Source organism: Bombina bombina, chromosome 4 (assembly GCF_027579735.1).
Source record: "Bombina bombina isolate aBomBom1 chromosome 4, aBomBom1.pri, whole genome shotgun sequence".
In the NCBI taxonomy this organism is placed as follows: domain Eukaryota; kingdom Metazoa; phylum Chordata; class Amphibia; order Anura; family Bombinatoridae; genus Bombina; species Bombina bombina.
Window position 1 is genome coordinate 593,128,717 of NC_069502.1, and position 24,716 is coordinate 593,153,432.

The following is a 24,716-nucleotide window of genomic DNA, read 5'->3' on the forward strand; positions in this document are numbered from 1 at the left end:
TAAAGGGGTAGTTTGCAGAGGCTTAGATACAAGATAATCCTAGAAGTTAAAAGTATATTAATATAACTTTGTTGGCTATGCAAAACTGGGGAATGGGTAATAAAGGGATAATCTATCTTTTAAAACAATACAAATTCTGGTGTAGACTGTCCCTTTAATATATACTGATCAACCACAAATTGCACATCATATATTAGTCAACGATCTACACATCCTTGGACCAAAAAAACATAATTTATGCTTACCTGATAAATTTATTTCTCTTGTGATGTATCGAGTCCACGGATTCATCCTTACTTGTGGGATATTCTCCTTCCCTACAGGAAGTGGCAGAGAGAGCACCCACAGCAGAGCTGTCTATATAGCCCCTCCATTAGCTCCACCCCCCAGTCATTCGACCGAAGGCTAGGAAGAAAAAGGAGAAACCATAGGGTGCAGTGGTGACTGAAAGTTTAAAAATAAAAATATATATGCCTGTCTTAAATAAACAGGGCGGGCCGTGGACTCAATATATCACAAGAGAAATACATTTATCAGGTAAGCATAAATTATGTTTTCTCTTGTAAGATGTATCGAGTCCACGGATTCATCCTTACTTGTGGAATACCAATACCAAAGCTTTAGGACACGGATGAAGGGAGGGACAAGACAGGGACCTTAAACGGAAGGCACCACTGCTTGTAGAACCTTTCTCCAAAAAATAGCCTCCGAAGAAGCAAAAGTATCAAATTTGGAAAATTTGGAAAAAGTATGAAGCGAAGACCAAGTTGCCGCCTTACAAATCTGTTCAACAGAAGCCTCATTTTTAAAAGCCCATGTGGAAGCCACAGCTCTAGTAGAATGAGCAGTAATTCTTTCAGAAGGCTGCTGTCCAGCAGTCTCATAGGCCAAATGGATGATGCTTTTCAGCCAAAAGGAAAGAGAGGTAGCCGTAGCCTTTTGGCCTCTCCGCTTACCAGAATAAACAATAAACAATGAAGATGTTTGACGGAAATCTTTGGTTGCTTGTAAGTAGAACTTTAAAGCACTAACCACTAGGGCTGTCAAAAATAATCGTTTTGACGATGCATCGCGATGCGGCATAAAACGATTCTGCATCGATGCGCTGAGGCGCGAGAATCGATTCACGTTACCCATGTGACCCCGCCTCCAGGACAAGTAACAGAAAGTGTGCAAAAGTGTGCGGTACAGCGTTTTGACGTCACTGACGTCACGTCACCCAATAAAGCAACATGGGCGCTCCATGGGCGGTCTCTGGAAGTGCCGAAGTTACGCAGTAGGAGCAGGACTGTTGCCTGTGAGATTGATGATGGTGATGACGATTCCGACTCTGAGTATACACGGCGGTATACAGTTACACAGCAGGCTCATTTTTATTTTGTGGGAGACAGAGACAGAGGAGGAGACCTATGGTGAGAAACTAATAACTTTAAAAGCTTATTTATTTACCAAAACGTTGTACATTTTGCCAATGCCATTGCCATGCCATAATTTGAATTGCCTATGCCATTGCCTACTTGCCTAGTAATTACTAATTAGCTTACTGAAAGAGCACAATAAGGGGTACACAACAACAATAAGGGGTACAATTAAATTATTAATTATCAAATCAATATTATTTACTTAACGCTGCCTACTACTACTGACTGACTGAGGCTCAGGCTGCTGCATAATTGCAAATTGCTGCATTATTGAATATTGCCTATATAAAATTTATTATAAATAATAAATAGTATACTATTGTCTATTACTCTCTAATATATCTATGTTTTATGGCCCCTCTACAATACTACAATCAATAATCTTGTAGATGTTTTTCACATGGATGCCTTGCCTGGTCTGAAGTGCAAATATTTTAAATAATATATACTTATATTATATATATAATAATAGTATACTATTTATTTAATATAATATATTTTATATATGCAATTTAATACGCAATGCAATTGAAATGCAAATGCATGTGGTGAGTGCTCTCTTAAAAGATGCCACATGCCAATCCGAAGAACCCAATCCCTGTTTTATAAGTTATTTAACAAGGCTAAAAGCTGCATTTTTAAACATACTAAACTAAAGGCCATAAAACCCAATTTTTGATTCAAGAAAGTGCATGCAATTTGAAACAACTTTCCCTATTATATCATTTGCTTATCCTTTGTTGAAATGCATCGCCTCCTCCTTGTGTTGTGCACTAATGTGTGTTGCGCATTGCTATTTCATCAACAAATGATATCTGAGAAGTATTAAGCAAATTAAATAATAGAAGTTAGTTATGTTGTTTATTTAAAATTGTATTCTCTATCTGAATCATGAAAGTAAATGTTTGGGTTTCATTGCACCTTTAAGTGTGTAATATATTACAGTAACTTACAGTGTCAGTGAGTGATGTCCCCTGCAATGCAATTCGTTTTAAAAATCATGTTGGCAAAATGTATGGCAAGTAGTTGAAGTTACTAGTACTTGTTGATTTTACATTTGCGGCTTGACATTTTGACAACTTGAACTTAGTGGGGGGGTTTTTTAACACTGACAGAGTTCGACGTTGACAACAACATCATCCGTCACATATGTACATGTCATGCTAAAATGACAGAGGGAGACAAAAAGATAGAGAGATAAAAAATGCACCTACCATTTTAAAAGCAAGCATCTGGGCACATTTTGGATTTTATGAACATACTGGAAAGCACGAAATGGACAAGACACACGCGGTTTGTAAAGCCTGTCACACAAAAATTAAATACCTAGGGAATACTACTAACTTGAGAAATCACGTTAGACGTTTTCACTCTGAGATGCTAACCCCTGCCGCTGCCGCCAGTGCCACTGCCAAGGAAATAACAAGACTAGCTGAAGCTCATCAGCCAAGAATTGATGCAATGCTGTCAACTTTGCCGCCCAATTCTGAAAAAGGGAAGAGAATAACCAAAGCTGTGGCAACTTTCATAGCGAAGGACCTACGGCCTTACTCTGTTGTGGAAAACCTTGGGTTTCGCAACCTGTTGAAGACGCTAGAGCCACATTATAAGATCCCGTCACGCAATCACTTAACAGAAAACGTTATACCTGCACTCTACCACGAAACAAAAGCTCAGGTAATTGCATCAATGAGCCAAGCCAGTCGAGTCGCATTAACGTGTGATTCATGGACTTCAGTCACGACGGAGTCTTATGTAACAGTAACTACACATTACGTTAGCAAGGACTGGAAGATCTTGTCGCATGTGCTGCAAACAAGAGCAGTTTATGAGTCTCACATGGGTTCTCATCTGGCGGAGCTACTGTCTCGTGTCGTGGAAGAATGGCAGCTGTCCGATAAATCTGTAGTGCTTGTGACCGACAATGCGTCGAACATGATTGTTGCTGCTCAAGTTGGAAAATTCCCTCATGTAAAATGCTTCGCCCATACACTGAATCTCGCATCCCAGCGGGCGCTGAAAGTGGCCACGCTCTCCAGGCTTTTAGGCAGAGTGCAACGAATATCAACATTTTTTCACCGCAGCACTACAGCAAACCACTGTCTGAAAGAAAAACAGAAATGTCTTGGCCTGAAGAATCATAAGCTGATAACTGATGTGACAACAAGGTGGAACAGCTCATATGACATGGTCGAGAGGTTCCTAGAACAGCAACCTGCAATCTGTGCCACATTGTTGTCTCCAGAAGACAGAAAAAGTGAGTCAGATCTCTGCACTCTCAACGAAACAGATGTGTCAAATGCAGAGGATGCTGTGAGTGCATTAAAGCCAATGAAAGATGCAACCACACTGATGTCAGAAGAGCGCAATCCAACTGTTTCTCTCATTGCCCCTCTAAATGCACAACTGCTCCAAAACATGACAGACACCATGGGAGACACACCCATGATCCATGAGATCAAGAATGCCATCAAAACAGATCTCCTGAAGAGGTAAAGCAGTGAGGCAGAGAAGAAGATACTTTATACAGCCTCTGCCCTGGATCCTCGTTTTAAGGGACTGCCTTTTATTCTCACAGAGGAGGAGAGATTGGAGATATACAGAGGAGTGACTGAGGAGGCTGCATCCTTGGAGGTAATTTTAATTGCATCATGTTTCTTGAAAAATGTATAAATTGAAAACAAACATAAAACATACCATCCATAACAAAATAGGCTTAGCTAGCTAGCAGTAGCTTGCTTAGTAGCTAGTTTAATAAGCACAAGGTTTATTATATAAGTCAGTTCGAAAACGCCACAGTCAGTCAACTTTCCTCCTCCTCTGTCCACTCCCGAGTCCTAATAGATGTGAGCTGTTACTGTCTCTCTGAGCACACACATAGCATTAGCTGGCTGGCTGCTCGAGGAAATAATGAATGCTATTTTTTCTATTCTTTTGTTCAAACACAGATTGAGTGTACTAGTACAGTTACATCTAGGAGGACAAACGTGGATGAAGTGCTACTGCCTGAGGGAAAAGAAACTCTGGAAGAAGAATCACCCATCGAGGAGGATAACCCTTCTCCTCCCAAAAGAAAGTCCACATCGCTGCTCATGACTTTGCTGGGACAGTCTTTCACTGACACTGAAGGTACAATAGAACCCAAGACCCCCTATGCCAAGGCTGAAGAGGAAATAGAGAAATATTTTAAAGCCCCATCTCTGCCTCTCACTGAAGACCCTTTGAACTGGTGGCATGTACATGAGGTCATATTTCCCCTCCTCTCTCATTTGTCAAAGCGATACTTGTGTATCCCAGGTACAAGCGTGTCTGCAGAGCAGGTTTTCTCCACTGCAGGAGATGTGGTAACGGCAAAAAGAAGCACCCTCAAACCAGAGCATGTGGATCAACTAGTGTTCTTACAGAAAAACCTACATATTCCATAATTCTTTCTGAGTAGTGATTCAGGTTTATATTAATATTTAATGTTTTCTGGCACATCCAGAAGAAAGTGCTGTGTGCCCCACTGCCCAGTGCAGACTACTGTTAAGTTATTTTATATTTGTTACTGTTATATAGCTTATAGCTTTTTGAAAAATGAAGCTTAAAACCTTGAGTAAATCTTTGTTGGATCACAAAATATACAAGTACACTACACGACTGACTGTGAGTGAGTGCCAGTTTCAATGTTGTTTGTATGTATCTATCTATGAGTGTGTGTGAGACTGAGTGCCTTAACTGCCTTTGAATGTTTTTGTTTGTATGTGTGTCTGTCTAAGTGTCTATGAGTGTGTGTGAATGCGACTGTGGCTGACTGGCTGTGGTGCCTTTGAATGTTTTTGTTTGTGTGTGTCCCACTGTGTCTCTAGTGTCTGTCTAGTGACTGTCTAACTGTCTATGAGTCTGCAGAGACTGAGACTGAAGCCAAACCACTATATTAGGGGAAGGAAAAGCCTTGAGTAAATCTTTATTGGATCACAAATATAATGTACCCTACAGACAGTACAGCAGCACACACACACACAACAGCTCAATACAAAAATAAAGCACATACACCTCAGGTGAGTGGCGTGCCACCCTTTCTTCACCATGATTTACTCCTTGATGTCTGTGTGCTTTTTTATGTATTGTTTCTTTGTGTGTGACTGTGACTGCTGTGTACTGTGTTCAGTGACAAACTCAGTCACTGTTCACTGTGTTCAGTTGTGTGTAGTACTGCTTTAACAGTAACTAATAACTAATTATATTTGTGATCCCATAAAGATAATATAATCAATCATCAAGAAGAAACTGTAGTTATAGTAGTTCAGTTCAATGCTACTTGTTTTAAATGTCTCTTTAGTACTACTGTAAGTCTGTAACTATGTAAACTAATTGTATATGTCACAATCACATGTGCGTTGTGTGCACACTCTGTGCTGTGTGTTGTGTTCCAGATTCACGTGATGTTTGATTGCCACAAATTGACAGTCATGAAGGCACAGTGGAGTGCACCTGTAATTTTGTACCGTATATAAGGTATTTATGTTTTGTTTTCTGAGGAGGACAATTTTCACACAAATAAGTTATTATGGTGGTAACTTAAGCTTAACCTATCTATTTTGGTTTTAATTTAATGTCTATTATTATATTATTATTACTAAGTAAGTAAAGAAAGACATCAAATTAAAACCAACATAGATAGGTTAGACATTTATTTGTTGTTCATGTTTCTTTACAAGTGTATAGTGTACTTACTTACTATATATAAAATATACATTTAAATATTTTCTTTTATTGAAGAAGTACACTGCGAGTGCGAGCACTGCACTTTTTACACTACGTACTCTGTAACTACAGTTTGATGCCATAATATTGTTTCCAAACCAATACAACAATTGCCATTTAGTATTTACTGTTCTATAAACTGTTGTTGTCTGCTGTGTTCAGACTTTGCCACAGGAAGAGTGTCCTTTTTTGAGCTAATAAAATAAAAAAAGAGTTTATTTCAATATTTTGACTGCTTGAATTTTTTTTGCTGAAAAATTTAAAAAATGGGCAAAAATAGTGCAGTAATCGTGATGCATCGTAGAATCGAATTGTATCGAATCGTTACGATGATAATCGAATCGAATCGTGAGACAGGTGAAGATGCGCAGCTCTACTAACCACATCAAGATTGTGAAACAGACGTTCCTTCTTTGATGAAGGATTAGGACACAGAGAAGGAACAACAATCTCTTGATTGATATTCTTATTAGAAACAACCTTAGGAAGAAAACCAGGTTTGATACGCAAAACCACCTTATCTGCATGGAAAATAAGATAAGGGGAATCACCCTGTAAAGCAGATAGCTCAGAAACTCTTCGAGCCGAAGAGATAGCAACTAAGAACAAAACTTTCTAAGATAGAAGCTTAATATCTATGGAATGCATAGGTTCAAACAGAACCCCTTGAAGAACTCCAAGGACTAAGTTTAGGCTCCAAGGCGGAGCAACAGGCTTAAATACAGGCTTAATTCTGACCAAAGCCTGACTAAAAGTTTGAACGTCTGGAACATCTGCCAGACATTTGTGTAGTAGAATAGACAAAGCAGATATTTGTCCTTTTAGAGAACTAGCTGATAATCCCTTCTCCAAACCTTCTTGGAGAAAAGACAATATTCTAGGAATCCTAATCTTACTCCACGAGTAACCTTTGGATTCACACCAATAAAGATATTTGCACCAAATCTTATGATAGATCTTCCTGGTGACAGGTTTTCTAGCCTGAATCAGGGTATCAATGACCGACTCAGAGAACCCACGCTTTGATAGAATTAGGCGTTCAATCTCCAAGCAGTCAGACGCAGAGAAACTAGATTTGGATGCGAGAACAGACCTTGGATTAGAAGGTCCCGCCTCATTGGCAGGGTCCACGGTGGAACCGAGGACATGCCCACTAGGTCTGCATACAAGTCCTGCGTGGCCACGCAGGTGCTATCAGAATTACCTAAGCTCTCTCCTGTCTGATTCTGGCAATCAGATGTGGGAGGAGAGAAAGCGGTGGAAATACGTAGGCCAGATTGAAGGACCAAGGTACTGCTAGAGCATCTATCAGTACCGCCTTGGGATCCCGGGACCTGGACCCATAACAAGGAAGTTTGGCATTCTGACGCGACGCCATCAGATCCAATTCTGGTATGCCCCATAGCTGAATCAGCTAAGCAAATACCTCCGGATGGAGATCCCACTCCCCCAGATGAAAAGTCTGACGACTTAGAAAATCCGCCTCCCAGTTCTGTACTCCTAGAATGTGGATTGCTGAGAGATGGCAAGAGTGATCCTCTGCCCATCGGATTATTTTGGTTACCTCCATCATCGCTAGAGAACTCCTTGTTCCTCCTTGATGATTGATATAAGCTACAGTCGTGATGTTGTCCGACTGAAACCTGATGAATTTGGCTGCAGCAAGCTGAGGCCACGCCTGAAACGCCTTGAATATCGCTCTCAGTTCTAGGATGTTTATCGGAAGAAGAGATTTCTCCCGAGACCATAAGCCCTGTGCTTTCAGGGAGTTCCAGACTGCACCCCAGCCTAGCAGGCTGGCATCTGTCGTTACAATGAGCCACTCTGGCCAGTGGAAGTACATTCCCTGAGACAGGTGGTCCTGAGACAACCACCAGAGAAGAGAATCTCTGGTCTCCTGGTCCAGATGCAGTTGAGGAGATAAATCTGCATAATCCCCATTCTACTGTTTGAGCATGCATAGGTGCAGTGGTCTGAGGTGTAGGCGGGCAAAAGGAACTATGTCCATTGCCGCTACCATGAGTCCGATTACCTCCATACACTGAGCTACAGATGGCCAAGGAATGGAATGAAGAGTTCGGCAAGTGGTTAAGAGTTTTGATTTTCTGACCTCAGTCAGAAATATTTTCATTTCTACTGAATCTATCAGAGTCCCTAGAGAGGAAACTCTTGTAAGAGGGAAGAGAGAACTTTTTTTTATGTTTATCTTCCACCCGTGAGATCTCAGAAAAGCCAACATATGTCCGTGTGAGACTTGGCTAGCTGAAAAGTCGACGCCTGGATTAAGATGTCAGACATGTTAAACAGGCTAGTAATGTAACAAGCAAGCTTGGAAAACACTGTAATCAAAGTAAAAAACACTTAGAAATAAAACGGTACTGTGCCTTTAAGAGAAAAAAAGCTGAGCCAGTTCTGCAAAACAGTGTAAAAAAGCAGTAAACTTAACTAAATTTTTACAGTAGCGTTATAAAGGCTTAGTAACTTTGCACAGCTATGCAAATAAACAATTAACCCCTTAATGGCAAAAGCGGATTGAAAAAATGTTAAACCCAGTAAAAAAGACTTTCAGTACCTTGCCACAGCTCTGCTGTGGCTCTTACCTGCCCTTCAGAACAATTTGTGGGGAAAAAACTTCTTTAACAGCCCTCAAACACAGCAGGAAACTCAGGAGAAGCAGTGATATGTCTCAGAGGAAAGGAAACTGCGCAACTGAGGCGTGAAAATAGGCCCCTCACTCAATGTTTTGAGGCCTATCAGAGAAACACCAGAGTGTCTCTTAATTAACCATGTGAGTTACAAAACTCAAAACCAAGCCACAATGACCCCTTTAGTCCCTTCAAAAAATGTTAGAAATGCATCAATAAACAAAACGTTTTTTCCTAACAGTGTCACCAGCCCTTTAGTCCCTTCAGAAAACGTTATAATTGCATCAATAAACAAAACGTTTTTTCTTAACAGTGTCACCAGTAACTAATGAGCCCTTCAAGCAAGCTGAAATTCCTATTAAAATGTCTGAATACAGCTTACCCTTCCCTCATGGGGATATTGCCAGCCTTTTCTAGAATTAACACAGTATGTCTAGAAAAATATAGACTGAACATACCTCATATGCAGCTTAGCCTGCAAACTGTTCTCCCAACTGAAGTTTTCCAGTACTTTTCAGGCCTTGTGAGAACAGCAGTGGATCTTAGTTACAAAGTGCTAAGATCATCATCCTCCTTGCAGAAATCTTCATCCCTTTTCTGCCAGAGAGTAAATAGTACACACCAGTACCATTTAAAATAATAAACTTTTGCTTGAGAAATAAAAAACTAACATTATAGTCACCACCATTTGCCCTTCCTAGCAGTTAAGCGGGCAGAGAGAATGACTGGGGGGGTGGAGCTAAGGGAGGAGCTATATAGACAGCTCTGCTGTGGGTGCTCTCTCTGCCACTTCCTGTAGGGAAGGAGAATATCCCATAAGTAAGGATGAATCCGTGGACTCAATACATCTTACAAGAGAAAACAAGTTGGTACTGCTCATGCCATCAACACCAACGGCCCCTTTTTTATGAACATCTGCGCCAAATAAACTACACTACATATGCCATTATCCTCAGTATGTAAAAAGATGAAAAAAACTATCTACAATATATTGCTTGCAGAAAAAAACAAAGCGCAAAACGGATTCAAGTGTAGATTTATTAAACAACAAATACACGCAAATAAAAATGTACTTACAAGAAGTGCATAAATAAAATACCTTAAAAGACAGACTGAGTCCACACTGAACTGCTGGAAAAGCCACAAATAGCAGCTGGGAGACGTTTCCCATGAACTGGCCCTCTCTCAGGGGTATCCGGATACCCACTGGAGCTGCAGTCGCTGGATGGGCAAGTTCCATTTTGGAAATCTGTGAGGCTACCCCTCAGATGGGAATAGCTATCCTAAAAACCCCAACACGTTTCTCCCGGTTACCACCGGGCTTTTTCAAGAGGATTTAGTAGTATCTACAATATATTGTCATTTGCAAAACCAATACAGATATCAATACCAATGTATATCAGTAAATTACATTAAAAGGTTATTTTAACAAAGAATAAACCTCAATCTATCCTACTGCAAAACACACAGAGGCTCCATCGATGGGCTATAGAAGCAAAAAAGATGAGAAGATGAAATAAGAGAGTGAATCTGAAAATGTACATTTATGCAGTTGTTTTGTTTGCTGTATTGTTGTGGTGTTTACTGGTTGACAGCAACTGTCATTCATTAAAGACATGAATTCCTCACCTATCTCCATACGACTTAATCAAAACAGCTTAAAGAAACATAAAAAAACCTTTACAAGTTATTCAAAGGTTCATAATAAATAACCTAGACTCCAATACAAATAAATTGTAAACGTTATTTTTAAATGAATAACCTATTTTTTTTTTTTTCCAAAAAGTATTTCTAGTAACTTAAATCTTACCTCAAACTAGGAAAAATAGTACCAAAACTATCTTCTCCTAATTGCCACCCTAAAAATGGGTGGATTTTCTCCTCTCTGCCCGTGTCCAATCAGCATTGCTTTGCTGATCAGACACAGGTGCACACACGCAACAGCGCTAGCAGAGGAACTAGTTGCCTTTGGCAACGTTTACAATGTTTCTCCTAGCGTGTAATTTTAGGCAATCTGCCATACCCGGATCCATTTTCTACAAAGTTTTAAAAATATTAAGCCTAACATATACATTTTAAAGACTTGTATAAATATCATATAAAAAAAAAAAATATATATATATATATATATATATACATACACAAACAGCAGAATTTGCAAAATGTTGATGGTCACATAAAAGCACCTGGCAAGCACACAACCAAAAAGTGTTTAAATGTGAAGCTCCTTTTTTGCAGTGTTATCAGCTCTGCAAGATGCTTCAAAGGTTTCCATAGCAACCACTGCCAATCAGCTCCCTTAGGAAAGTGAGCAGAGGGGCAAGATCTTTAATTCATTTTGACAGCCTGATCTCCTTTTCTTAAGCTGTAAGGAGCTAGACTGCGCAGGCTCCAACTTACTTGTCGTTTGTGCGACTCATAGCATAATTGGAAGCTGAATTGCAGATTTCCATGGGCAGTGGAATCATTAAAAATTTGTAACTGAAATATCTCTAAAACAATAAAATCATTTTAATAAATGAATATTTGAAAAGTTTTAATCCTGTCATCAACTTTTTAGTAAGCCCTAGATAAAAACTACAATAATGGCCCTTTAACAATGAAACATCCAAATAATGAACAGCAAGCAGATTCTTACCTCGATGCATATTGTCTATTAGCCATACTAACTTGTATAACATTTTGATCTAAGTTGTAACAAATATTCAAACTCTTTGTGCCTACAAGAAAGAATTGTTTTTATTTAAAATATTCATGTTTCTTTTCTATAATTAGGTATAACAAAGAGGCAAAACAATGTATAGCTCAGTTTGTAATATGGGGAAACAAATGACCAAAAATGATAATTTAAAAGTACCCTAGTAGCCCTATAAAACACCTCCCACCCACACATACCTTTGTTTATCATGTAACCAAGCAAAGTGAGGGAAGAAAAAGGAATACAAGCCATAAAAGTAGCAGGGGAAAAAATGTGCTAAAGAAAATACTAAGCCCAAAAACAAAAGGTGGGGTCTCGTGGACTCTCACCACCATGAAAGAAATGAATTTATCAGGTAAGAATAAATTATGTTTTCTTTCATAAAGGTGATAAGAGTCCACAATCCATTATTCCTGGGAACTAATACCCAAGCTGTATAGTCCACAAGTAATAATATTTAACGAGAGGGATTTAAAAAGACATCCTTATTTCAATGAGAAATTAAATCCACAACACATTTGCAAATCAATCAATCAGGCAAGAAAATATCAAGCTGAAACAACTGCCTGAAGGATCTTCCTACCAAGGGCTGCCTCAGAAGAAGCAAAAACATAAAAATGGTAGAATTTTATAAAAGTAGCTGCCTTACACATCTGGTCAACTGAAGCCTCATTCTTGAAGGCAGAAGAAATGGCAACTGATCTAGCAGAATGAGCAGTAATCCGTTGCGGAGGAGGCTGACCTGCCTCCAAGAAAGCCCTGTGAATTCAAGGTTTCAACCAAGAAGTAAAAAAAAACAGTAGAAATGTTCGTCTTTTTCTAAAACTAGAAAAGTGAATGAATAAACTAGAAGTTTGTACAAAGTTATTAGTATCATCAATGTAATATGTCAATACCCTAACAATATCCAGAATATGATCTATTTGAAGCATTCTTAGGATCAGGACATAAAGAAGAGACAACAATATCTCTGCTAATGTTGTCTGAAGAAACAACCTTAGGCAAGTCAAAAGTAGTCCATAAAACTTCTTTATCCTGATGAAAATAAGATAAGGAGGAACACAAGAAAGAGAAGATAACACAGAAAAATTTTTTAGCAGATGAGGTGGAATAAAACTTTCAAAGAAAGCAGCTTAATATCCACCTTATGCTTAGGTTCAAAATGAGGAGACTGCAAAACCCTTAACACCAAGTAAAAATTCCATGGAGGAGACATTGCCTTGATCACAGGTTTAATACAAACCAAAGCCTGAACAAAACCATGAATATCAGGAAGATTTACAATCTTTCTATGAAACATGACTCAAAGGGCTGAAATTCAGAGAAATGGCAGAAAGACCCTTATACAGACCATCCTGCAGAAACACTTGCTGTAAAAAAAAAGAAAAGAAAAAAAAATGTCACATTTTTCCTGAATCTGCTACCATCGATCCCTTGTTTTTTTTTTTTAATTATTTTATTGTTTTTTTTTGAGGAAAATGCTTTCAGATTTCACTTTATTAAGTGCCTTTATATATTTTAATGTGTCTATTATGTAACCACTTTCCCTTCTCTCCTCTAAACTATACATAATTAGATCAACATAGCTATAGAGTTTCTAAATTGTTAAAAAATTATACTTACCAATAGTCACTTGGCCAACAGCAAATAAGCAGTAAACCAGTACTTAAACATATCAGCAGAGGTTATGTAATAGGAGTATATTTTAGATCCATAGAGGGAGACAAAAGACAAGACCTGCAACCAAGTATGGAAGGTTTATGATAAATTTCCCATGAGGTGAAAAAAGAATAACAAATCCTACCCCAAATGCATCCCTCTGGCAAGCACTGTACTCTGAGAGGAAACTGTGCCTCAATATAGACTGAAAAACCCTCTTTCTGATGAATGTAAGGCACATCTTCATCTTCAACCCAAAGTAAAGACTGAGGTATGTGTGAGGGGTTTTATAGGGTTCTTGGGATTTGGGAATCTTTGCCTCCTCCTAGTGGTAATGAAGAATAATTTCCAGGAGTAATGGATTGTTAGCTCTCACCACCAGTTTGAAAGAAATTTAATTGAGGGCACAGTTTGTAGACTTTCACCACCATGAATTCAATAAATTTATCGGGTAAGTCCACAAGCCATCATATGTGGAATCTTATACCCAAGTTGTGGAGTACACCAAATCAAAATAAACAGGAGGGCACATGAAGTTAAAGGGATATGAAATCCAAACTTTGTTTTTACTTTGTGATTGAGATAGAGCATAAAACTTTAAACACATTACTAATTTACTTTTATTATTTTTTTTCTTTGTTCGCTTGGTATCTTTAGTTGAAAAGCAGGGACATAAGCTTAGGCATCTGTCATTTCTGAACCACTATATGGCAGCAGTTTTGCAAGAATGTTATTAATTTGAAAGAACACTAGATGGCATTACTATTTCCTGCCATGTAGTGGCATCAGACACCTACCAAGGTATTTCTTTAACAAAGAATCTCATAGGAACTAAGCAAATTTGATAATATAAGTAAAAAAAAAAAATTAATTTTTTTTTCATTAAATGCTCTATCTGAAATGCAAAAATAATTTTTTGGGGTTTCATATGCTTTTAAAGGTAAGAACCTCACTGACAAGACACTGCGTCCAAAGTAATTTCTTGTCAAAAGCTGTCTCAGAAGAGGCAAACACATCAAAATGATAACATTTGGTAAAAAACAGAATTTATGTTTACCTGATAAATTACTTTCTCCAACGGTGTGTCCGGTCCACGGCGTCATCCTTACTTGTGGGATATTCTCTTCCCCAACAGGAAATGGCAAAGAGCCCAGCAAAGCTGGTCACATGATCCCTCCTAGGCTCCGCCTTCCCCAGTCATTCGACCGACGTAAAGGAGGAATATTTGCATAGGAGAAACCATATGATACCGTGGTGACTGTAGTTAAAGAAAATAAATTATCAGACCTGATTAAAAAACCAGGGCGGGCCGTGGACCGGACACACCGTTGGAGAAAGTAATTTATCAGGTAAACATAAATTCTGTTTTCTCCAACATAGGTGTGTCCGGTCCACGGCGTCATCCTTACTTGTGGGAACCAATACCAAAGCTTTAGGACACGGATGAAGGGAGGGAGCAAATCAGGTCACCTAGATGGAAGGCACCACGGCTTGCAAAACCTTTCTCCCAAAAATAGCCTCAGAAGAAGCAAAAGTATCAAACTTGTAAAATTTAGTAAAAGTGTGCAGTGAAGACCAAGTCGCTGCCTTACATATCTGATCAACAGAAGCCTCGTTCTTGAAGGCCCATGTGGAAGCCACAGCCCTAGTGGAATGAGCTGTGATTCTTTCAGGAGGCTGCCGTCCGGCAGTCTCATAAGCCAATCTGATGATGCTTTTAATCCAAAAAGAGAGAGAGGTAGAAGTTGCTTTTTGACCTCTCCTTTTACCAGAATAAACAACAAACAAGGAAGATGTTTGTCTAAAATCCTTTGTAGCATCTAAATAGAATTTTAGAGCACGAACAACATCCAAATTGTGCAACAAACGTTCCTTCTTTGAAACTGGATTCGGACACAAAGAAGGCACGACTATCTCCTGGTTAATGTTTTTGTTAGAAACAACTTTCGGAAGAAAACCAGGTTTAGTACGTAAAACCACCTTATCTGCATGGAACACCAGATAAGGAGGAGAACACTGCAGAGCAGATAATTCTGAAACTCTTCTAGCAGAAGAAATAGCAACCAAAAACAAAACTTTCCAAGATAATAACTTAATATCAACGGAATGTAAGGGTTCAAACGGAACCCCCTGAAGAACTGAAAGAACTAAATTGAGACTCCAAGGAGGAGTCAAAGGTTTGTAAACAGGCTTGATTCTAACCAGAGCCTGAACAAAGGCTTGAACATCTGGCACAGCTGCCAGCTTTTTGTGAAGTAACACAGACAAGGCAGAAATCTGTCCCTTCAAGGAACTTGCAGATAATCCTTTCTCCAAACCTTCTTGAAGAAAGGATAGAATCTTAGGAATTTTTACCTTGTCCCAAGGGAATCCTTTAGATTCACACCAACAGATATATTTTTTCCATATTTTGTGGTAAATTTTTCTAGTTACAGGCTTTCTGGCCTGAACAAGAGTATCAATGACAGAATCTGAGAACCCTCGCTTTGATAAGATCAAGCGTTCAATCTCCAAGCAGTCAGTTGGAGTGAGACCAGATTCGGATGTTCGAACGGACCTTGAACAAGAAGGTCTCGTCTCAAAGGTAGCTTCCATGGTGGAGCCGATGACATATTCACCAGGTCTGCATACCAAGTCCTGCGTGGCCACGCAGGAGCTATCAAGATCACCGATGCCCTCTCCTGATTGATCCTGGCTACCAGCCTGGGGATGAGAGGAAACGGCGGGAATACATAAGCTAGTTTGAAGGTCCAAGGTGCTACTAGTGCATCTACTAGAGTCGCCTTGGGATCCCTGGATCTGGACCCGTAGCAAGGAACCTTGAAGTTCTGACGAGAGGCCATCAGATCCATGTCTGGAATGCCCCACAATTGAGTAATTTGGGCAAAGATTTCCGGATGGAGTTCCCACTCCCCCGGATGAAATGTCTGACGACTCAGAAAATCCGCTTCCCAATTTTCCACTCCTGGGATGTGGATTGCAGACAAGTGGCAGGAGTGAGTCTCCGCCCATTGAATGATTTTGGTCACTTCTTCCATCGCCAGGGAACTCCTTGTTCCCCCCTGATGGTTGATGTACGCAACAGTCGTCATGTTGTCTGATTGAAACCGTATGAACTTGGCCTTTGCTAGCTGAGGCCAAGCCTTGAGAGCATTGAATATCGCTCTCAGTTCCAGAATATTTATCGGGAGAAGAGATTCTTCCCGAGACCAAAGACCCTGAGCTTTCAGGGGTCCCCAGACCGCGCCCCAGCCCACCAGACTGGCGTCGGTCGTGACAATGACCCACTCTGGTCTGCGGAAGCTCATCCCCTGTGACAGGTTGTCCAGGGACAGCCACCAACGGAGTGAATCTCTGGTCCTCTGATCTACTTGTATCGTCGGAGACAAGTCTGTATAGTCCCCATTCCACTGACTGAGCATGCACAGTTGTAATGGTCTTAGATGAATTCGCGCAAAAACATAATTTATGCTTACCTGATAAATTCCTTTCTTCTGTAGTGTGATCAGTCCACGGGTCATCATTACTTGTGGGATATTATCTGCTCCCCTACAGGAAGTGCAAGAGGATTCACCCAGCAGAGTTGCTATATAGCTCCTCCCCTCTACGTCATCTCCAGTCATTCGACCAAGGACCAACGAGAAAGGAGAAGCCAAGGGTGTAGTGGTGACTGGAGTATAATTTAAAAAATATTTACCTGCCTTAAAAAACAGGGCGGGCCGTGGACTGATCACACTACAGAAGAAAGGAATTTATCAGGTAAGCATAAATTATGTTTTCTTCTGTTAAGTGTGATCAGTCCACGGGTCATCATTACTTGTGGGATACCAATACCAAAGCAAAAGTACACGGATGACGGGAGGGATAGGCAGGCTCTTTATACAGAAGGAACCACTGCCTGAAGAACCTTTCTCCCAAAAATAGCCTCCGAGGAAGCAAAAGTGTCAAATTTGTAAAATTTGGAAAAAGTATGAAGCGAAGACCAAGTTGCAGCCTTGCAAATCTGTTCAACAGAGGCCTCATTCTTAAAGGCCCAAGTGGAAGCCACAGCTCTAGTGGAATGAGCTGTAATTCTTTCAGGAGGCTGCTGTCCAGCAGTCTCATAAGCTAAACGAATTATGCTACGAAGCCAAAAAGAGAGAGAGGTAGCAGAAGCTTTTTGACCTCTCCTCTGACCAGAGTAAACGACAAACAGGGAAGACGTTTGTCGAAAATCTTTAGTTGCCTGTAAATAAAATTTAAGGGCACGAACTACATCCAGATTGTGCAAAAGACGTGCCTTCCTCGAAGAAGGATTTGGGCACAAGGATGGAACAACAATCTCCTGATTGATATTCCTGTTAGTGACTACCTTAGGTAAGAACCCAGGTTTAGTACGCAGAACTACCTTATCCGAGTGAAAAATCAAATAAGGAGAATCACAATGTAAGGCTGATAACTCAGAGACTCTTCGAGCCGAGGAAATAGCCATTAAAAATAGAACTTTCCAAGATAACAACTTTATAACAATGGAATGAAGGGGTTCAAACGGAACACCCTGTAAAACGTTAAGAACAAGGTTTAAACTCCATGGTGGAGCCACAGCTTTAAACACAGGTTTAATCCTGGCCAAAGCCTGACAAAAAGCCTGAACGTCTGGAACTTCTGACAGACGCTTGTGTAACAGAATGGACAGAGCTGAGATCTGTCCCTTTAAGGAACTAGCGGATAACCCCTTTTCTAAACCTTCTTGTAGAAAAGACAATATCCTAGGAATCCTAACCTTACTCCAAGAGTAACCTTTGGATTCGCACCAATATAGGTATTTACGCCATATTTTATGGTAAATCTTTCTGGTAACAGGCTTCCTAGCCTGTATTAAGGTATCAATAACTGACTCAGAAAAACCACGCTTTGATAAGATCAAGCGTTCAATTTCCAAGCAGTCAGCTTCAGAGAAGTTAGATTTTGATGTTTGAAAGGACCCTGAATCAGAAGGTCCTGTTTCAGAGGTAACGACCAAGGTGGACAGAATGACATGTCCACCAGATCTGTATACCAAGTCCTGCGTGGCCATGCAGGCGCTATTAGAATCACTGATGCTTTCTCCTGTTTGATTCTGGCAATCAATCGAGGAAGCATCGGGAAAGGTGGAAACACATGAGCCATCCTGAAGGTCCATGGTGCTGTCAAGGCATCTATTAGGACCGCTCCCGGATCCCTGGATCTGGACCCGTAGCGCGGAAGCTTGGCGTTCTGTCGAGACGCCATGAGATCTATCTCTGGTTTGCCCCAACGTCAAAGTATTTGGGCAAAGACCTCTGGATGAAGTTCCCACTCCCCCGGATGAAAAGTCTGACGATTTAAGAAATCCGCCTCCCAGTTCTCCACTCCCGGGATGTGGATTGCAGACAGGTGGCAAGAGTGAGACTCTGCCCAGCGAATTATCTTCGATACTTCCATCATTGCTAGGGAGCTTCTTGTCCCTCCCTGATGGTTGATATAAGCTACAGTCGTGATGTTGTCCGACTGGAACCTGATGAACCCCCGAGTTGTTAACTGGGGTCAAGCCAGAAGAGCATTGAGGACTGCTCTCAATTCCAGAATGTTTATTGGAAGAAGACTCTCCTCCTGATTCCATAGTCCCTGAGCCTTCAGAGAATTCCAGACAGCGCCCCAACCTAGTAGGCTGGCGTCTGTTGTTACAATTGACCAGTCTGGCCTGCTGAATGGCATTCCCCTGGCCAGATGTGGCCGATAAAGCCACCATAGAAGAGAATTTCTGGTCTCTTGATTCAGATTTAGAGTGGGGGACAAATCTGAGTAATCCCCATTCCACTGACTTAGCATGCACAGTTGCAGTGGTCTGAGATGTAGGCGTGCAAAAGGAACTATGTCCATTGCTGCTACCATTAGTCCGATTACCTCCATGCATTGAGCTACTGACGGGTGTTGAATAGAATGAAGGACACGGCATGCACTTTGAAGTTTTGTTAACCTGTCCTCTGTCAGGTAAATCTTCATTTCTACAGAATCTATCAGAGTCCCCAGGAAGGGAACTCTTGTGAGTGGAAAGAGAGAACTTTTCTTTTCGTTCACTTTCCATCCATGCGACCTTAGAAATGCCAGTACTATCTCTGTATGAGATTTGGCAGTTTGAAGGCTTGAAGCTTGTATCAGTATGTCGTCTAAGTACGGAGCTACTGAAATTCCTCGCGGTCTTAGTACCGCCAGAAGAGTGCCCAGAACCTTTGTGAAGATTCTTGGAGCCGTAGCCAGTCCGAATGGAAGAGCTACAAACTGGTAATGCCTGTCTAAAAAGGCAAACCTTAGATACCGGTAATGGCTTTTGTGAATCGGTATGTGAAGGTAAGCATCCTTTAAATCCACTGTGGTCATGTACTGACCCTCTTGGATCATGGGCAAAAATGTTCGAATAGTTTCCATCTTGAACGATGGAACTCTTAGGAATTTGTTTAGGATCTTTAAATCCAAGATTGGCCTGAAGGTTCCCTCTTTTTTGGGAACTACAAACAGATTTGAGTAAAACCCTTGTCCTAGTTCCAACCGCGGAACTGGATGGATCACTCCCATTAATAAAAGATCTTGTACGCAGCGTAGAAACGCTTCCTTCTTTGTTAGGTTTGTTGACAACCTTGACAGATGAAATCTCCCTCTTGGGGGAGAGGATTTGAAGTCCAGAAGGTATCCCTGAGATATGATCTCTAACGCCCAGGGATCCTGAACATCTCTTGCCCAAGCCTGGGCGAAGAGGGAAAGTCTGCCCCCCACTAGATCCGGTCCCGGATCGGGGGCCCTCAATTCATGCTGTCTTAGGGGCAGCAGCAGGTTTTCTGGCCTGTTTGCCCCTGTTCCAGGACTGGTTAGGTTTCCAGCCTTGTCTGTAGCGAGCAACAGCTCCTTCCTGTTTTGGTGCAGAGGAAGTTGATGCTGCTCCTGCTTTGAAATTACGAAAGGAACGAAAATTGGACTGTCTAGCCTTGGCTTTGGCCTTGTCCTGAGGCAGGGCATGACCTTTACCTCCTGTAATGTCAGCAATAATCTCTTTCAAGCCGGGCCCGAATAAGGTCTGCCCTTTGAAAGGAATATTAAGCAATTTAGATTTAGACGTAACATCAGCTGACCAGGATTTCAGCCACAGAGCTCTGCGTGCCTGAATGGCGAATCCTGAATTTTTAGCCGCAAGTTTAGTTAAATGTACTACGGCATCTGAAATAAATGAATTAGCTAACTTAAGGAATTTAAGTTTGTGTGTGATGTCATCTAGTGTGGATGATTGAAGTGTCTCTTCCAGAGACTCAAACCAAAATGCTGCTGCAGCCGTGACAGGCGCAATACATGCAAGAGGTTGCAATATAAACCCTTGTTGAACAAACATTTTCTTAAGGTAACCCTCTAATTTTTTATCCATTGGATCTGAAAAGGCACAGCTATCCTCCACTGGGATAGTGGTACGCTTAGCTAAAGTAGAAACTGCTCCCTCCACCTTAGGGACCATTTGCCATAAGTCCCGTGTGGCGGCGTCTATTGGAAACATCTTTCTGAATATAGGAGGGGGTGAGAAAGGCACACCGGGTCTATCCCACTCCTTAGTAACAATGTCAGTAAGTCTCTTAGGTATAGGAAAAACGTCAGTACTCGTCGGTACCGCAAAATATTTATCCAACCTACACATTTTCTCTGGGATTGCAACTGTGTTACAATCATTCAGAGCCGCTAATACCTCCCCTAGTAACACACGGAGGTTCTCAAGCTTAAATTTAAAATTTGAAATGTCTGAGTCCAGTTTATTTGGATCAGAACCGTCACCCACAGAATGAAGCTCTCCGTCTTCACGTTCTGCAAACTGTGACGCAGTATCAGACATGGCCCTTGCATTATCAGCGCACTCTGTTCTCACCCCAGAGTGATCACGTTTACCTCTTAGTTCTGGTAGTTTAGCCAAAACTTCAGTCATAACAGTAGCCATATCTTGTAATGTGATTTGTAATGGCCGCCCAGATGTACTCGGCGCTACAATATCACGCACCTCCTGAGCGGGAGATGCAGGTACTGACACGTGAGGCGAGTTAGTCGGCATAACTCTCCCCTCGTTGTTTGGTGAAATATGTTCAATTTATACAGATTGACTGTTTTTTAAAATAGCATCAATACATTTAGTACATAAATTTCTATTGGGCTCCACTTTGGCATTAACACATATAGCACAGAGATATTCCTCTGAATCAGACATGTTTAACACACTAGCAAATAAACAGCAACTTGAAAATACTTTTCAAAGTAATTTACAAATAATATGAAAACGAACTGTGCCTTTAAGAAGCACAGAAAAAAATTATAACAGTTAAAATAATTAAGTTATAGCATCAATCTTTGTCAGAATATACAGTTTTAGCAAAGGATTGTTCCCCTCAGCAATTAAACAACACAACTTTAGCAAAGGTTTAATCCCATTAGCAAAGATAACAATTTCTGAAAGCAGGAAACAAATTACAGAATAAACGTTTTTATCTCAGTCAATGCTGACTGAAATATTTGATGCATAGTAAAAGCGCCCCTCCCCCACACACACAGCAGTGAGGGAGAACAGAAACTGACAGAAAAAAACAGATTTAAGCAACTGCCAAGTGGAAAAATAGTGCCCAAACATTTATTCACTCAGTACCTAGTCCTCTCACACGACCTATCTAGTTGCTGGGTGCAAGAGAATGACTGGAGATGACGTAGAGGGGAGGAGCTATATAGCAACTCTGCTGGGTGAATCCTCTTGCACTTCCTGTAGGGGAGCAGATAATATCCCACAAGTAATGATGACCCGTGGACTGATCACACTTAACAGAAGAAAGGAACTATGTCCATTGCCGCTACCATCAAACCTATTACTTCCATGCACTGCGCTATGGAAGGAAGAGGAACAGAATGAAGTATTTGACAAGAGTTTAGAAGTTTTGATTTTCTGGCCTCTGTCAGAAAAATCCTCATTTCTAAGGAGTCTATTATTGTTCCCAAGAAGGGAACCCTTGTTGACGGAGATAGAGAACTTTTTTCTACGTTCACTTTCCACCCGTGAGATCTGAGAAAGGCCAGGACAATGTCCGTGTGAGCCTTTGCTTGAGGAAGGGACGACGCTTGAATCAGAATGTCGTCCAAGTAAGGTACTACTGCAATGCCCCTTGGTCTTAGCACCGCTAGAAGGGACCCTAGTACCTTTGTGAAAATCCTTGGAGCAGTGGCTAATCCGAACGGAAGTGCCACAAACTGGTAATGCTTGTCCAGGAATGCGAACCTTAGGAACCGATGATGTTCCTTGTGGATAGGAATATGTAGATACGCATCCTTTAAATCCACCGTGGTCATGAATTGACCTTCCTGGATGGAAGGAAGAATTGTTCGAATGGTTTCCATTTTGAACGATGGAACCTTGAGAAACTTGTTTAGGATCTTGAGATCTAAGATTGGTCTGAATGTTCCCTCTTTTTTGGGAACTACGAACAGATTGGAGTAGAACCCCATCCCTTGTTCTCCTAATGGAACAGGATGAATCACTCCCATTTTTAACAGGTCTTCTACACAATGTAAGAATGCCTGTTTTTTTTATGTGGTCTGAAGACAATTGTGACCTGTGGAACCTCCCCCTTGGGGGAAGCCCCTTGAATTCCAGAAGATAACCTTGGGAGACTATTTCTAGTGCCCAAGGATCCAGAACATCTCTTGCCCATGCCTGAGCGAAGAGAGAGAGTCTGCCCCCCACCAGATCCGGTCCCGGATCGGGGGCCAACATCTCATGCTGTCTTGGTAGCAGTGGCAGGTTTCTTGGCCTGCTTTCCTTTGTTCCAGCCTTGCATTGGTCTCCAGGCTGGCTTGGCTTGAGAAGTATTACCCTCTTGCTTAGAGGACGTAGCACTTGGGGCTGGTCCGTTTCTGCGAAAGGGACGAAAATTAGGTTTATTTTTGGCCTTGAAAGACCTATCCTGAGGAAGGGCGTGGCCCTTGCCCCCAGTGATATCAGAGATAATCTCTTTCAAGTCAGGGCCAAACAGCGTTTTCCCCTTGAAAGGAATGTTAAGCAATTTGTTCTTGGAAGACGCATCCGCTGACCAAGATTTTAACCAAAGCGCTCTGCGCGCCACAATAGCAAAACCAGAATTTTTCGCCGCTAACCTAGCCAATTGCAAAGTGGCGTCTAGGGTGAAAGAATTAGCCAATTTGAGAGCATGAATTCTGTCCATAATCTCCTCATAAGAAGAAGAATTATTATTGAGCGCCTTTTCTAGCTCATCGAACCAGAAACACGCTGCTGTAGTGACAGGAACAATGCATGAAATTGGTTGTAGAAGGTAACCTTGCTGAACAAACATCTTTTTAAGCAAACCTTCTAATTTTTTATCCATAGGATCTTTGAAAGCACAACTATCTTCTATGGGTATAGTGGTGCGTTTGTTTAGAGTAGAAACCGCCCCCTCGACCTTGGGGACTGTCTGCCATAAGTCCTTTCTGGGGTCGACCATAGGAAACAATTTTTTAAATATGGGGGGAGGGACGAAAGGTATACCGGGCCTTTCCCATTCTTTATTTACAATGTCCGCCACCCGCTTGGGTATAGGAAAAGCTTCGGGGGGCCCCGGGACCTCTAGGAACTTGTCCATTTTACATAGTTTCTCTGGAATGACTAAATTCTCACAATCATCCAGAGTAGATAACACCTCCTTAAGCAGAGCGCGGAGATGTTCCAATTTAAATTTAAATGTAATCACATCAGGTTCAGCTTGTTGAGAAATTTTCCCTGAATCTGAAATTTCTCCCTCAGACAAAACCTCCCTGGCCCCCTCAGACTGGTGTAGGGGCCCTTCAGAACCAATATCATCAGCGTCCTCATGCTCTTCAGTATTTTCTAAAACAGAGCAGTCGCGCTTTCGCTGATAAGTGGGCATTTTGGCTAAAATGTTTTTGATAGAATTATCCATTACAGCCGTTAGTTGTTGCATAGTAAGGAGTATTGGCGCGCTAGATGTACTAGGGGCCTCCTGTGTGGGCAAGACTGGTGTAGACGAAGGAGGGGATGATGCAGTACCATGCTTACTCCCCTCACTTGAGGAATCATCTTGGGCATCATTTTCTCTAAATTTTGTGTCACATAAATCACATCTATTTAAATGAGAAGGAACCTTGGCTTCCCCACATTCAGAACACAGTCTATCTGGTAGTTCAGACATGTTAAACAGGCAAAAACTTGATAACAAAGTACAAAAAAACGTTTTAAAATAAACCGTTACTGTCACTTTAAATTTTAAACTGAACACACTTTATTACTGCAATTGCGAAAAAGTATGAAGGAATTGTTCAAAATTAACCAAAATTTCACCACAGTGTCTTAAAGCCTTAAAAGTATTGCACACCAAATTTGGAAGCTTTAACCCTTAAAATAACGGAACCGGAGCCGTTTTTATATTTAACCCCTTTACAGTCCCTGGTATCTGCTTTGCTGAGACCCAACCAAGCCCAAAGGGGAATACGATACCAAATGACGCCTTCATAAAGTCTTTTCTA

At 41.0% G+C, this 24,716-nt stretch overlaps 1 protein-coding gene across 1 annotated transcript in view; it reads right to left on the reverse strand.

Annotated features, from left to right (window-relative positions):
- Nucleotides 1-24,716, reverse strand: part of ASCC3 (activating signal cointegrator 1 complex subunit 3) — a 1,409,126-nt gene that overhangs the window by 1,047,503 nt on the left and 336,907 nt on the right. The gene's annotated exons all lie outside the window — the stretch shown is intronic.